Raw genomic sequence first — 14525 nt, 5'->3', positions numbered from 1 at the left:
ATCTGGGTCATCCAGCCCGGTCTTAGGAGCTCCAGGGATGCAGTGGGGTAGAGGCGACTTCGTCCCCGCCATTCTACAAGCCATGTGTTGGGAGGAAGGCCTCCCCTCCTCCAGGCGATGGCAGAGGCCATTATAATTTGCAGATTTTTGTTTTCAAAACACACCATTGAATCATCCTGAAAACAGATTTCTGTTTAATACGAGGCTGGGGAAATGGTTCTCGTTTATTAAAACATACACACACAACAAAACGCGCTTGACTTTGTATTACCAGAATCTGCCTGGAGGCAAGGGTGAGGCGAAGGAGATTTTATTTTATTTATTAAAGGAAACACGTTTCCTTCCTGTTTCTTGGCTTCAGGAACAGATACCCTGAAGAATGACAGAGTCCCAGGAGATGAGAATGCGGCTCAGAGGGGTGGGGGGAGAAAACCAGGCCCTACTCCATTCCGGATGATCTGACCCTTCATTCCCTGGGGGCCTCGGTGCGTCTCCGCTGGTCTCTGGGCTGGCTCTTTGCAGGTGCTCAGTGCCTATTCTGTGAACAGATGAATGAATGATCTCATTTGGTGCCCCAAACCCCTTCCCGGGAGGTACTAACATCCTTCTTTTATGCAACCCTAGACTTTCAAACCATCCCAGCCTCCTGGGTGTGTCTGTCTGCAAGTTTGCACCCATGCCCTATTTCTCTGGCTTTTTGGCTCCATCTGCTAAGGTAGGAGCTTCAAACCTCACCTGGGGATTCTGAGGGTCCCCCAAAATCTCACATGAGCCCTTCTCTGCCCTTTCATGGAGCCTTCATCTTCTTCCTGCTCCCACGCCCCCTTGTTGGCGTCCACGGATTGTACGGTCTTTGGGGCTCACGCAGGAATGTGGTGTCCATGCTCAGGGCTCTCTCCTGATGCTCACCTTGCTCCCTGCCTCCAGGGCCCCGGTTCCCTGAGTCCTACGTGCACCCAAGCTGTGCTGTGTAACAGGCAGAAGTCAGCAGAACGCCTCTCTCCCTCTAGATGTTAGGACCAGACACATGGGGGCTCCGTGCGGGCTCATCTGTGCTTGGAGTTCCACGTGATGGGCGTTCCTTCGTAGGAAACAAGGCGAGCTCCTAGCATGCTGCCAGGTCCCTTCCAGGGCTGGGACCTTCACCCTTCTCTCCCCAGTTTGAAACACAGAGTGCTGTTTTCAAAGATTCCAGACTCCAGCAGCAGCAGCTCCTTTGTTGAACTGTGACACAAGTTCAGTTAACATTTTGGGAAAATCGTACTAGAGACTTGACATCCTACTTGCCTCTTCAGCTTGTCTGTGCTCAATTTTTCAGTATTTTGACACTGAATTTCTCCATGCATTAAAAAAATTACCGGTTAAAGTAAAAACATATAGAAGATGATTTCTGCCATCAGGGCAATGCCTTAGATTATTTTTTCTTTTGTCTCCAAAGCCCCAGTACATAGTTGTATATCCTAGTTCTAAATCCTTCTGGTTCTTCTAGGTGGGAGGCCACCACAGCATGGCTTGATGAATGGTGTGTGCGTCCACACCCATGTCTAGAACTGGCAAAACCCAGGCCTCCAAAGGCAAGCACGTGAACTTAACCACTTGGCCACTGGGTGGCCCCTCATATTCTTCATTTAGTCTGGAAAGACGTGGAATCTTGATTTCCCATGGAACTGGTTTTATCCCACAAGTTGATGTTGAGTGTTGTAATCAAAACAGTCCTCGCGCCTGCACTGGCTCCATCTCCCTCAGGGTTCACGGGGACAATTTTAACAGCTACCTGAACCCTCACAACAAGTGTGGTGTTTTCCCCACTTTACAGAGGGGAAGACTGAGGCTCAGCGACGTTAAGGAAGGGGGCTGAATGAGCTTAATTTTGAGCTTAGGTCTGTTTGTTCTGATAGCAAGGGGTGTTTCCAGCCTCGCGATTTACGCGGCACATCCCTGGATGCTGCCTGTTCCAGTTAGCATTGCCGTGTAACAAATTACAGCCACACGTGGTAGCTAAAAACAATAAGTTAACTGTGCTCACAGATTCTGCGAGTCAGAGTTCAGATAGCACAGCGGGGACTGCTTGTCAGCTGGGAAAATTCCAAATGGGGGGGTGGCTTGACAGTGGGTCACCTGGAGGTTCATTCATTCATTAATTCATTCATTCACTCCTATGTCTGCTCTCTGGGCTAGGGTGACTGGAGGGCTGGGATTGCTGACTGGACCACCTACGTGTGGCCTCTCTGTGTAGCTTGCCTTCCTCCCAGCCGAGTGGCCTCAGAGGAGTTGAACTTCTTACATGGCAGCTCTGAGCTCCAAGATGGGTGTGGCCTTTGGTGACCCAGCCTTGGAAGTCACACAGCATCACTTCTGTCGTATTCTATTGCAGAAGTAGTTGCATGCCAACTTAGACCCAAGAGAGGGGAAGAAGACCCCACCCCCGTGGGAGGAATGTCCAGGCCGCATCGTAGAAGAGGATTTGGGACGGGACGGGGGGAATATTGTTGTGGCTGTTGGGAAACACAGCCTGCCACTCCACTAAGCTCAGTGAGAACGAGCCGACCCGCTTCCATCAATAGGCTCTGTAAATGGTTCACTTTATAAATACGTGTGCAGCCCAGTCATAGAGTCTTGTCCATGACTGAGAGGGGTGGTACACTCCACTATCAATCGTCTTTCCTGCGAGCAGGTCAGACACACACGGAGCCCAGAGGAATACAAAATGGTTCTGTCCTTCAAGTTCAACCGACATCTTCCAGTGTGGGTCTTCCGATCTCCGCTCTTGGGGCCAGCTCCACATGTGCCCACTGCTCGGTAGTCGCTTGGAAATGAACAGCCCTCTCCTTTGGATTCTCTTGCTTGTCTCTGCTGCCCTGGGGCTCCTTGGCCCTCTGACCCCGTGGGACCCTCTCTTCATGAGCCCCGTTTCTGGCATGAGTTGGAAGCATGCAGTCCCCTCTGGCTCCTCCCTGCAAAGCCGCAGGCAGCGAGTGGGGAGCAGGGACTCTGGGTCATTTGGCTCTTTGGCCGGCCAACACTGGCCTTCTCTTGCCTTATCTCCATGTGCTGTGATTCTGAAAGGGTGTGTGTGCCCTTTGCTGCCTTGATCAAATGCCTCCTTCAGTTACTGCAGCCTCGGGAGGGGCCACATCCCGCACTTTCGTTGGCTGTCATAGCCCTGGGGCAGCTCATTGCTCACTTCAGGTGAATCCGCCCTAATGAACATTATGGGGTGGCGGGGGTGGGGTGAGGAGGAGGATGCTGTCGGCTTGGGGAGGGAGACAAGACAGCTGGTAGGGAATCTGAGGCGAGCGTGACAAGTGCTGTGATGGAGAGGGCCTCAGGGGACCCCAGAGAAGGTGGGGGGCTCAGAGGAGGGGCAGTCTGAGCTGGACGGACCTATGAGGGCTTGTGAGTTGAAGGTGGTGAAATGTGGCAAAATGGATTTGTATGAGTTGCCCTCCTTCCTAGCCAGCCCTGGGGGGGTCTAGCAGTTAAGATTCGGTGCTCTCACTGCCGAGGCCCTGGGTTCCTTTCAGGTCAGGGAACCACAACACCTGTCTGTCAGTTGTCACACTGTGACAGCTGCGTGTTGCTGGGATGCTGAAAGCCGTGCTACCAGTATTTCAAATACCAGCAGGGTCACCCATGCGGACAGGTTTCAGTGGAGGTTCCAGACTAGACAGACTAGAAAGAAGGACATGGTCATCCACTTCAGAAAAAGTCGGCCACCGAAACTCTGCCAAAGGTGGTGGACCATTGTCTGATATAGCACCGGCATGTGAGGGGATGGTGCAAAAAGACAGGGCTGGGTTCTGATCTGCTGTCCGCAGCATCTCTAGGAGTCAGAGTCGACTCGATGGCTCCAACCACAACACTCTCCCTGCTAAAGAGGCCTCTCCTTGCGCATGGCATCTGCCTCCCCTGTGTGCTCTGGGGAGAGTTGGGCCTTTCCAGTGGATTCTCAGCTTTTATGATGAAGAAAGAAACAGAAAAGAAAGAAGTGGAGGGAAAGAGGGGAGGAAGGACTTACAATCTGGCACGGTCAGGGGTACCAGAGTGTTGGGGAGAGAGTTGGGAGTCCACGGTTCCACGGTCCTGAGCAGCTGCAGGGTTGCGGAGAACGGGAAGAGGGCCGACAGTGATTTGAGGAAGTGGTGATGGAGGGCCCGTCAGGACTTGGAACCGTGTGAGGGGCTTGCAGAGGGGCAGGTGGAGATCTGAATCACTTTCGCGTCCGTTTTGCCTGCAGGACTGTAGCTCTTTGCATGCAGCACAGCCCAAGGCCGGGCCGGCTCTGCAGCTCACAGTACGCAGGGTTGGGGGGGGGGGGTGGGAGGCGGGGTGCAGGGCCCGCGTGGGGAGCTGTTGGGAGTTCAGTGCGGCTGCAGTAGGGGGTGAGTAGTGCTGTGGGGCATGCAGGAGCTGAGGCTGGGAGGACCCCAAAGATCCGGGACCTGATGAGCCATTTACGTTTGAGCTTCAGCTGGAAGGCGGTGGGGAGCCACTCAGAGGTCGAGTGGGACAGGGACATAGTCAAGGCTCCTTCTGACTGCAGCACGGATGTCGGATTAGAGCGGGTGGGACCGGACACAGGGGACCTACGAGGAGGCTGAGGCAGCATCCTGTTAGTGCTGGTGCAGCCAGATTTACCGCAGAGGGGAAGGAAAGGAGAGAACGGGTGACGGGGAGGAGTGGGATCGGAATGAACAGGACAGATGACGGATGGGAAGAGGCAGTGATGGAGAGGAAGGGGCTGAGGACGCAGCCCAGGTCTACACGGATTATTGAGGAGATTAAATGAGACAGTGAGTAACTCCCCTGGCACAGTTCCTGGCACAGAGCAGCTGCCCCAGAGCGGGTGGCAGCTACATTAGAACAATTATAACGACATTTTCACATGTGTGACTAATTGTGAAGATCTGTCCTCATCATGAGGCATGAGCTCCCTGAGGGCAGGGACGGTAGGCACCTTGTTCAATGCACTGTGCTTGACAGGAGGCAGGCGCTCAGCGTCGGTATTTCTTGAATGAACGAACAGATGAATGACTCAACCCAGGTGGGGCCATTCCCTGTGCTCCCCTCAGCTGCTTTGGCCAGAAGATGGCGCTTTTCCCAGAAAGAAACCCGTCTTGGGGAGATGGGGTTGGTCCGCTAAAAGCTTGGTCCATCTTCCCATGGGACAAATTTCTTGGCTTAGAACGTTGGCAGGAATGGCAGGAATGTAATTCCTTTGAGTATCACTTCCCTGAATAGAAATAATGCAAAGGAGTAGTTGGCCTGCTCCCGGAGGCTGTGCGTGTGCCTGTGTGTGCACCTGTGTGTGTGTCACCATACAGGGGTGTGTGTGTGTGTGTGTGTGGTTCTCCTCTGTTTATCCAGGTCAAAGATCACATGGGTTTGAGTATTTTGGCTCCTTAGAGCCTCACATCTTGAGGTCCTGTGGGAAGATGGGCCTCCGATGGTAGATTTCCAGGGCCTTTTGGGCAGTCAGCCCCAAGAGCCCCTCCCTAGAGCTGGCTTGATCTCCTGGCAGAACGTGGGTGGCCTCTCTCTGGCTTCATCAGAGCAGGGCAGGAAATTCTGTGCTTGAAGAGAACAAAGGGTCATTCCCCTCACCTCTGAGGTCTTCCTCTTCACTTCAAGAAAGTTCTTCTTGGGGGTTCTGCGGGGCTGCCTGCCCACAGAAACTTCCAGCCCTCCAGGTGGGCAGCCGAGCCTCAGGGCCGCTCCAGTGGTGTTTAGACAAGCTCTAGGACATCTTATCTCACCCTGCCTGCACCTCTTTCCCCGCCCTGGTCACAGCCTTGTTTCTAAACATGGTTAGTGCAGGATTTCTTAACCTCTGTGTATTCTGGACCAGATAATCCTTTGTCGTGGGGCCGGCCTGTGCGTTGTGGGATGTTCAGCGGCATCCCGGGCCTCTACTCACCAGATGCCAGCAGAACCCCTCCCTCATCTCTTCCAAGTTGTGACAAACAAAAGTGTCTCCAGGCATTGCCAAATGTCCCTGGAGATTAAAACCGTTGGAAGCTGAGAACCGCTGGGTTAGAGGATCAAAGAGACTCCAAGGGGAGGTCTCTGCTCCCTGCCTGGGCCCACGTGCTGTGTCCTCTCAGGTGTCAGGAGTCCATAGAGTGGGCTTTGGGCCCTGTTTCTGGGTAATTATGAAACGAGACACAGGTTGGCTCAGGAGCTCACCCCCATTTTTCTTGTCTGGGGGGCTCTTGGCTTGAAGAGAATTGTGTTCTTTTCCAAAATTGTTTTGGCTATTTGGGGTCCCTTTAGACACCACATAGATTTTAGGATGGGGTTTTGAATCCATAGACTCCTTTGGGTGGTACTGACATCTTAACAATTTTAAGTCTCCTAATCCATGAACACAGGATGTCTTTCCATTTATTTGTGTCTCTTTAATTTCTCTGAGCAATGTTAGTGTTCAGTATACGTCTTTCACCTTCTTGATTAGGTTTATTCCTAAGTATTTTATTCTTTTTAGCTATTGTAAATGGACTTATTTTCTTGATTTCCTTTTGGATTGTTCATTATTACTCTCTAGAAGCATAACCGATTTTTGCGTGTTGATTTCATATTCTGCAATTGTGCTGAATTTGTTGAACAGTTCTAACATTTTTTTTGGTGTGTGGAATCTTTAGGGTTTTCTGCATATAAGATCATGTCATCTGTGAACAGAGATAATTTTATCTCTTCCTTTACAAGTTGGATGTCTTTTATTTCTTTTTCTTGCCGAATTGCTCTGGCTAGGATTCCAGTACTGTGTTGAATAGAAGTGGCGCGAATGGGCATCCTTGTCTTGTTCCTGATCTTGGAAGAGCTTTCAGCGTCACCATTGAGTATGATGTTAGGTGTAAGCTTTTCATATATGACCTTTATTATATAGAAGTATATGATAATTAAATAGATGTTTCGTTCTATTCCTAGTTTGTTGAGCGGTTCTTTTTTTTATCATTAAGGGGTGTTGAATCTCGTCAAATGTTTTCTCTGCACCAATTGAGATGATCATCTGGCTTTCGTCCTTCATTCTGTTAGTGGAGTGTGTTGCATTGATTGATTTTAGATGTTGAGCCAAGCTTGCGTTCTAGGAATGTTCTCACTTGGTCATAGTGTATAATCCTTTCAATGTGCTGTTGAATTTGGTTTGCTAGTGTTCTGTTGAGGATTTTTGCATCAGTGTTCACAAGGGATGTTGGTATGGGAAGTTTTCTTTTCATGTAATGTCTGGCTTTGGTGTCAGGGTAATGCTGGTCTCATAGAATAAGTTTGCAAGTGTTCCATCCTCTTTAATTTTTTCGGAGAGTTTGAAGCGGATTGGTGTCACTTCTCCTTTAAATGTTTGGTAGAATCCTAAGCGAAGCCGTTTGGTCCTGGGCTTTTCTTTGTTGGGAGGTTTTTGGTTATTGATTCAATATCTTTACTAGTTATTGGTCTGTTCAGATTTTCTCTTTCTTCATGATTCAGTCTTGCAGGTTGTGTGTTTTTAGGAATTTATCCATTTCTTCTAGGTTATCCAACTTGTTGGTGTACAATTGTTCAAAGTAGCCTCTTATAATCCTTTTTATTTCTGTGACATTGGTTATAATGTCCCCTACTTTATTTCTGATTTTTTAAATTTCAGCCTTCTCTTTTTCTTCTTGGTTAATACAGATAAGAGTTTCTTAATGTTTTAAAAAAACTGACTCTTATTTTCATTAATTTTTTCTACTGTATTTCTATTCTCTATTTCATTTATGTCTGCTCTAATCTTTATCATCTCCTTCCTTCTGCTAGTTTTGGGCTCAGTTTGTTCTTTTCTGTTTCCTTGAGATGTAAAGTTAGGCTGTTCATTTGAGATCTTTCTTCTTTTTTTCTTAATGTAGAGAGAATGTAATGTAGAGGGAATTTTTTTAATGTAAAAGGGAAGTTTATAGCTTCGCTCTTAACTTCCCTCTTAACACTGCTTTTGCTCAATGACATACGTTTTGGTATGTTGTGTTTTTGTTTTCATTCATATCAGGTATTTTTCTAATTTCCTTTGTGATTTCTTCTTGGCTCATTGGTTGTTCAAAAGTGTGTTGTTTAATTTCCACGTATTTGTGGATTGTCAAATTTTCCTTCTGCTGTTGATTTCTAGTTTCATTCCATTATGATCAAAGAAGATATTTTGTATGACTCCAAACTTTTAAAATTTGTTCACACTTGTTTTGTGGACTAATATGTGGTTTGTCCTGGAGAATGTTCCATGCCTACCTGAGAAGAATGTGTCTTCTGCTGTTGCTGGGTGGAGAGTTCTGTGTATGTTTGTTAAGTCCAATTGGTCTCTCGCGATGTCCAAGTCCTCTATTCCTTACTAATCTGTTTGTTCTGCCCATCGTTGAAAGCTGGGTATTGAAGTCTCCTGCTATTATTGTGTTGCTGTCTATTTCTCCCTCGCCAGTACGGGAGGTTTTCTCTCAGTTGCATTGTGTTATGTTGGGTCCAGGGATCTTTTACTAAATCCTGTACCACTTTGTGACGTTGCAAAATAACTGTAATATTATTCCTTCTTTCGTCAAAAGCGAATGGATATAGGCTGCAGCAGCAGTTGGGCAGTGAGCTCCGCGATGCCAAGGAAGGAAGAAGGAACCAGTATTCCTTCTTCTTTCTACTGCAGCTCCTTCTCTGCTCCAGTCTCGGCTCAGGCACTTTACTCACATAATCGTTCCGATCTTTGTAAACATCTTGCAAAGCAGATGGCATTACCCTCATTATGCAGATGAAGAAACCGGGGAGGGTACATGACTTGCTATGTTCTGAGCAGTAGAAGCTGGATTTGAACCAGGTCTGCTTAACTATAAGGTCATTTCTCTTTCCATGACACTGGATAAAAGGACCCAGTCGTGGTCATATGCGTCCTCCACCTGCACCCACGTGCTAGCAGAATTCAGCAAGTGTTTATGGCCTGAATGAGGCTGAAGACGGCAACTAAGGAGATACAGAGGGAAACAGCTTCACCCCACCCCTGCCTCAGCCTCCTCATCTGTGGGTCTATTGACTTTTGCCCTCCCTTGGTTTATGTTCTCAGGACCTAGGGGCTTCTGACTCTGAGAAAAATCCTCTGAGAAACGGCAAAATCCAGCGCTCGGCCACACAACCCAATTAAACACAATGGGCAAAAACTCCGTCTCCTCAAGACACTTACTTCCATCTGTGGGAAAATGCCTGCACTCCACTGATTTTGTTAGCATGAGTCTCTTTACCGTCATCTGTTGGAAGTTCATGGCACTACGGCACTACATGCATTTATGATGTTTATGATACATAAGATGTCCCCCAGGTGTGGCACCTTTGTGCCACCTGTGTTGGCCATTCCAGAAGATGAATCTGCTGACTCAAGGAAAGATTTTCTGGAACATTCTAAAGCCTAGGGGAAGAGATTTATGGATTTTTTTTTTTTTTTTTAGTTTCTGTTTGGATGTGTCACCCTGGTCCTGCCCAGTGTGAATCTCTGGGCCTCTCTGTGCTCACCTTACCCTCTGATACCCGACGCTGCCCTGGCACTTGGAGGGAGTCCTGTTTGAACGCAAGGCATTGGGGGAAGACCCAGCATCTCATCAAGCCCTTTAATCTGGTGCCTCAGTTTCCCTACTGGGCTTACAGCTCTGTCACCTGACCCAGCCTTACCTGCCTTGATGCTTTGGTTACTGGACTGTGGGTGGGATCCTTAGCTACTGGCTGGATTTCTGCTGGGGATGGGCTGACCACTGGACCTAATGGACCGGGAGTCTTTGAGTATCTTATCTTGGACTATCAGCCATTCTCCTTCGGGGGTCAGCCTTACAACGTTGCTTCATTCAGTCACCAATAATTCATTAATTCAGGAGGTAATTATTAAGCCCCCACACTATGCACGGCACTGGGGGATCAATGGTGAGATACAAGCAAGCACAAGGATGGAGCGGATGCCTCTGGTGCCCTGCTCTTCACCTTCCTTGGCCAGCTCTGACTTCAGCCCCAGCTATGGTGGCTGGTGGCCAGTTCTGTGACACCTCAGGCTTAGTGTCAACTTCATGGGTGCACCAGGTGCCTGTTCATTTCTGCCTCAGGACCTTCTCTGATGTGGTGGGGTCCCTCTCAGCCCGTGCACGTTTGGCAGTGTGGGGGCCTGTGGTCAAGTGTGCCTGGGATGTGTTTGAATTGAGTATGGCAAGACACGTAGACATGGAAATGATTGTCATGAGGGAAGAAGTGTGTACTCGCAGAGCCCTAGAATCAGGAGGTGTGGCACACCACACAGGACCACGTGGGGACGGACAGGGTCAGTCAGGAGGCGGAAGAGGGAGAGGGTAGATCATGGTCCAGAGTCTTTATTTTGGATTTTGTGGGAAGGAATGCACCAGGCAGGATAGGCAAGCTGAGTAAGTTTAAGATTGGAAAGTTGGAATAATTTTGGCGGCTCTGGGCCACAGGAGTGGTCCCTGGTTGTCCAGTACCTGGTCCTGGGATGATGATTTAGGGCATGGGGCATACTGGTGTGGTGTGAGAGTTCGATAAAGGAGATGGTTAGGTGTGCGGGCTCTGATTGGTTGGTTTGCACATCAGAGGCTGGCCGGGGGCATCGTTTGCTAGGAATTAACTAACTCAAGGTGGGGGGTGGGCAGTCTCTCCAGGATCAAGGCCCCAGATGCCAGAGCATTCAGAATACAGAAAATAAGAAAATAGAGTTGATATATGCTCTTAATTCCCCGTGGACAACCTTCAACCAATGGAGGCAGGGAACTGGTGGATGAAAGCTGCTGCCTCCTGTCCTGCAGGGGACCAGTTCTGGGGCCTTCTCCTTGCTTCTCAGGAGGTCCCGGCAGAGCCCATGTTGCCCACACACATCTTTTAATGAGCTTTCTCTTCTTCCCTGTGTCACTCTCCCCACTCCCTCGCTCCTGCTCCCTGGGAGCCTCTCCCATATAAACTCCCTGCACCCCAGGCCTGGCCTCAGGCTGTGCTTTCTGGGAACCCTACATAAGCCCCCCTGACTCCTGCTCCCTGGAAGGTGTACCCTAGACTCAGGGGAGACGTATCAGGAAAGCTTCCTGGAGGAAGTGACATTTTCCCTGCAGCTGAAGAAAGACTCATAGTTTAATGGGTGAAAGAAGTTGGGGGAGGACAGTCCAGGCAGAGGGAGCTGCCTGTGCACAGGCCCTGAGGCTGGCGGGGGTGGGGGGGCATGGCCTATTCTAGGAAGACCTCGAGGGGGTCCCTGAGGGCCCTATCCCAGCATGCCTTGCACCAAGGTCCAGCCATTTATAACAAAGGGGAGAGTATACCTGAGCGCCGACACATTCCTGCTTCAATTGTGGTATGTTCCGGGAGAATTGGTGGATGAGTTCCTATAAGGGAGACAGGCAGAGAAACTCGGATAATTTGTTTTTTTTTTTTTTTTTAAGATTTTATTTTATTTTTCCTTTTTCTCCCCAAAGCCCCCCAGTACATAGTTGTATATTCTTCTTTGTGGGTCCTTCTAGTTGTGGCATGTGGGACGCCGCCTCAGCGTGGCTTGATGAGCAGTGCCATGTCCGCGCCCAGGATTCGAACTGATGAAACACTGGGCCGCCCGCAGCAGAGCGCGTGAACTTAACCACTCAGCCACGGGGCCAGCCCCTCGGATAATTTGTTTTAATAAGCAATTCAGGTCGGCCTCTTTCTCCAGGGTGGTGTTAGTAGCAGGGACCAGTCAGACCGGTGGGGTGCGTCTCCTTCCTCCCGAGATTTCCCAGGATTCACCCCTCTCCGTCCTGGGGCTTGGGGCCCAGTTAGCACAGCGGAGGCCTTGCCTGGTTTCCAACTCACTCATTCACGGAGAGGAAACTGGGTCCCGTGTTAGTCTTTCCATCACAAAGATGGTTCCGGTTAAGTCTGGGAGCCCGGTCTTGTAGTGGCCCCTCCTTCTTGCTCTGGTTCCCCCTTCCTCCCCGCGGGCCCGTCCATTCCTCTGGGTGCAGCTCTGCAGCCTGCTGACAACAGGCCGTGGGGTGGCGTGTGTGGGGACCTGGATGGGTTTACACAGCTTGACTGGAAAACTTGGAGATTTCAGATCTCAGCCAGGAAGGGAAAGCTCTGGAAGGTACGGACCTCAGGCCTCTAGAGCTTGAGGCCAGAGAAATCAGGTGGCTCATGAGGTTTCTGTTCTTGCATCTCTGGCAGGGTTTGGGGGCAGAGGGAAGGGAGGATCAGAGCTGAACGTAAAGCCACAGGGAACTATTGTGACCCAGGCATTTGATGGAGCTTGGAGAAATCATCTTGACAGGCAAAAGCTTCCTTCTTCCCTGGCGCCACTTTCCATCTCCATCCTCGTGGACCATCCCCAGGCCAGCGGAAGGACAGAGAGGCCCGGGTGGGTGGGGTGGGGAGCGGCAGAAGTGCCCCTCCCTCCCAATCCCTCATCCGGCTCCCCAAATCTTGGCCTGGGCAGTTCACCGAGAGTGCGCCCACCCTGGGGCTCCCCGTCTCATCGCCTGGCCCCTGATGCCAGAGCATTTTCAACAGGGTGTGCTGGACCCTCAGACAAAATGGAGGCCCCAGGTACTCCACAAGGCCCCCTCTTAGAAGTGAATTTTCTGTCCCTCCCCATTCCTTTTATCCCCTTTTCTCTTTTGGAACCAAGACTTCCTGAATTAAAAACGTATCTCCCCCTCTAAAGGTGTGACTTTGGGCAAGTTCCTAAACCTCTCTGTGCCTCAGCTACCTCATTCATACGGGGACCATAACAGGCTGATGTGAGGACTCATACCTGGGAAGGGCTCAGAACAGCCCCTGGCACAGGACGTGTGCGGTGTGAGCTGTCGTTAGGATGGGCAGGGCAGGAGGTGGCTTCTCTCCTTTTAAGACTCCAAACTCAACACAGGAAAAGGGAGCTTTCAGACATGCCCTCCAATGCCTGAGTTTAAAGTAAGGTGCCATGAGGACAGGGGTCACACTGGAATGCGGGATTCCACGTTTAGGTACCACTGTTTGGGAGAAGACATTCAAAAGCTCGCCAAGAGAAACGTCCTCTTTGGGGGAGGGGTGACAGCCGTGGGCACCTGCTGTCCACTTTTAAACATATAGACGGGTGCACTTTGCTTGGGGCCTGACGCCGGATGGCAGCCGTTTCAGTGCTCGAGGGGTGGGGTGGGGTGGGGTATCTGGGAAGCTGCTGGCCGCGCGGGCGGCGACCTTCTGGCGGGGACACAGCCGCGGCGCGCAGGCGTCCCGACGGCCGCCAGGGGGCGCTGTGGCCACGCGGCCGCCCGCCGCCTCCCCGCCGCCGCGCCCCCGCCCCAGCTCCTGCCCGGCGGGCCCGGCTGTCCCCGCGGGGAGCCGCCGGTCCCCTGCCGGGATCTACTGCCCTTCCGGCCTCAGTTGGCTCATCTGCGAAGTGGCGCCGCCCGCTGCCCTCGCGCCCACTCCTCTGCTCCAGGCCTTGGGGTTCCTGGTTTTGTGTTAAGTCACTGGACCCTGGAACCGGGGGGCCAGCATATCCAGGTCCCCTCACTTGCCCCGTCAGAGCTAGTTACTTCTTCCTCCCTGCAATCTTCCTTCCTCCCACCTCCTCTCTCCTTTCTATGTCGCTGCAGATTCAGCAGAAGACTCTGGATTTCACTCTGGGTCTCTTCTCTCCGGAGGAGACCCTCTCCTGGGCCCTGGTCCTGCTACCCCCGGCCCCTCCCTCTGGACACTCCCACAGGTACTTTTGATTTGATGGGTCCAAACCGGAACTTGGCACCTTGGCACCTTTCCCCCCAAACTGCCCCTTCTCCAGTGTCCCTTTCGGCCCCGCCACCCCAAGAGGGGACAGAACCTTGAAGCTTCCGAGTGCCCACCAGGAGGGGCTGTCCTGCAGCGCGCCCACCGCCTGCAGCAGCATCCAGGGGCGTTGTTAACTGCGCGCGTTCCGGCCTCACTCCTGGCCATCCAGACCACTGGCTGAAGCCGACTCTGTGAGGTGGGCCCTGAATCTGCGTGTTGAACAAGTGCTCTGGTGATGCTGAACTTTGAGAGCTGCTGCTCAGAGGTCTCTGTGGCCGCTCAAGGAGGATGAACCTCTGAAACGGATGTGAAATGTGCCATTGAGGCTTTAGGCTAAAGTACCTACCTGGCTATTTGTGACCAGATCCAAGTGAGAGCCGGTCAGGCAAAGCCTGTGGGGGCCCTCGTAGGCGATTTGGGGCCTCAGGGCACTGGAGGCTCTCAGGAGAGGAGGAGGAGGGGAGCTGTGAGGGGAAGGAGGTGGGGTTTGGAGTGGTAGGGCCGCTTGAGGGGGCCTGGGGCTGGCAGGGTGCATTGGAGTCCTTGGGTCTTCACGTTTTTAGAGCCAGGAGGGACCTTGCATCCCAGGCTGCCATTGCTCTGTTGGTGGGGAAGCTGGCCCAGAGTGGGAAACCAGTCCTGTCAAGGTCACAGTGAGTAAGGGCAGGCAGCCTGGACCCGGGGCCCTGTCCTCCAGGTCAGAGGTCTTCCCACAGCCTGCCTGCCTGGGGGAGGCAATAGTGAGCTATAGAAAGTTCTAGAGTGCTCTCCAGGATGAGAAG

General features: G+C 51.4%; 1 long non-coding RNA gene across 1 annotated transcript; it reads right to left on the bottom strand.

Moving 5' to 3' along the window:
- Positions 1-294: 294 nt before the first annotated feature.
- On the bottom strand, positions 295-13229 carry LOC103542021 (uncharacterized). The gene is made up of 3 exons (XR_542614.2): positions 12746-13229; positions 11283-11345; positions 295-538 (listed from the first exon to the last, which is right to left on the bottom strand). It is a non-coding gene; the product is annotated as an uncharacterized lncRNA (long non-coding RNA).
- Positions 13230-14525: the final 1296 nt, after the last annotated feature.

Source organism: Equus przewalskii, chromosome 3 (assembly GCF_037783145.1).
Source record: "Equus przewalskii isolate Varuska chromosome 3, EquPr2, whole genome shotgun sequence".
Taxonomy (NCBI): Eukaryota; Metazoa; Chordata; class Mammalia; order Perissodactyla; family Equidae; genus Equus; species Equus przewalskii.
The sequence above is the reverse complement of the archived record's forward strand: the minus strand, read 5'-3'. Positions and strand labels throughout refer to the sequence as shown.